The sequence below is a fragment of the Folsomia candida genome, unplaced genomic scaffold (genome assembly GCF_002217175.1).
Source record: "Folsomia candida strain VU population unplaced genomic scaffold, ASM221717v1 Fcan01_Sc010, whole genome shotgun sequence".
In the NCBI taxonomy this organism is placed as follows: Eukaryota; Metazoa; Arthropoda; class Collembola; order Entomobryomorpha; family Isotomidae; genus Folsomia; species Folsomia candida.
The window spans coordinates 3,846,748-3,848,718 of NW_019091202.1; positions in this window are offsets into that span (position 1 = coordinate 3,846,748).

The window sequence follows — 1,971 nt, forward strand, 5'->3', positions numbered from 1 at the left end:
TAGTTCGTTAAATAACCGAATAAAATGAATTTCTGAATATGAAAAAACTTTTTCAACACAGAAAGATGAGGATTTCTACCTGTTCGTTAGTGCTCCAAAATCTGTCAAGTAATATGTAATACAGCGACAGCCGACAGGTTGAATGGACCTTGAAATATGAAAAAAATAGTGTTTCCAAAAGAAACGATTAAAATAATTTACCGCATATTGGGAGTCCAGCGTGACCTCAAAAATTTCGCTTTTGACCAGGAAATTGACATCAGGGATTTTTTTCAGGGATGTAGAAGGACTTCGACATCAATTTGTGCGCCGTGGTTGCCTTTCAGCTCGATGTTATTCTCTAAATTTATTTGAAATTTATTTTATTAAACATACCTATGAAAAAAAGTATTTAAGTACTTAAAGATTTAAGTCTGAAATTAATAAACTTACACGTTCCTATGAAATTCAGATAAGATAATTAGTTGGAGAGACAATTAATTTCTTGAAATTCGGACTATTTTTTCTCCATGTTGCTGCTTGCGGTTCAGGAAGCAAGCTACAAAGTTGAGCTTGCCGTGCTGAGAGGAGAGTGAGTTTGTTACATTTTTGTAATAAATCCCTCACCGACTAGAATTGAATTTGTTTCCGCTGAGTGTGAAATATTGTCACTGTTGACGGAGAAGATCCAATTCCGCTTTAGTGTTAAATGGGTGTTGATTTCAACATAATAGGGTTACGCTTTTACTCCGTAGCGCGTTAAATTTAATACTGCAAGATGTGGGCTGCGTTAATATTAGCGGTGTTAAATTTCCATATGCGCGGATACAATTTTGTAGACAATATTATCTCCGTGTCCGTGATGTTCATTATCACAATCGAGCGGTTATGATTTTTTCGTGAATTTTAACACCGGTTTGCTAAGAGTGTAACGACAAATTGGTATTCACAAAATGTACTATCCCATCGGTTCGGTGAATGTTTTAATTTTTCTAATGATCCGATGATTCACAGAGTGGTAAACAAACTAATCCGGAAGTTATTACCACATTACTTACTTATCAATTTCAATTTGGTATAATAATTTATGTACTGCTTGATATCATTTTAATACTGGATTTCTAAGAGTGTAAGTATATGTGCTTATGAACTTTTTATATTTTATATCCTTGCTATTTACATATTTAGCTACTTGTTTGGTAGGTCACTTTGTCTATCTTTATCTCAAATTCCAAGTAGGAATTTCCAACTCAATTATTTAATCCAGTTATTCGTCTTAAATATAGTTGATATAGAGTAAGAATTAAATGACTCGACAAGCAGATCCGCCGACTATTTCAAAAGTACAAATACTCTATTGGATTATGTTCCCCACATGAAACGAATTAAAACTTAGCAATTTTTTCGGGCGCCAAAATTTCCTTTGGGGGGTTATGAGAATAATGGGAGATAAATGTGGTGCACATAGGGCACAGCATATCTATGAAATGGGTTGATGAAATTTCAAAACCAAATTTTTTTTACACTCTATGGATCAGTGCCCCGATAGGTTTTTCGAACTGAGGTGGAATTCCGACTTTGAGGGGCTTTTCACAGCGACGCAAAATTGACTCAGAAATTAATTTTTCGCTATAACGAAAAAGTATGACGAAATGTTCATACATTAGCTTTTCACCAATTTTTACTACGTTGCAAATTATTAGTAGTAGAATAAAGGTTAAATTACAAAGAAAGTCGAAATCGACATGCGTGAACTTTTTCGGGGATCGAAAGGTCACAATGTCAAAGGTCACATTACCCCATAAATGGGGTATCGTTGGAAAGGTATTGGCGAGGGGATTCAGAATATATATACTTTGTGGGGTCTGAAACCACTCCCTGCAAGTCTAGAGGCCAAAGAACGAAAATCGGCAGTTGTCCAGAATTTAACACAGCAGTGGATTGGGAGCTAACACGGAAGCATGCATGGGAAAAACTCAAAAATATTCTTTT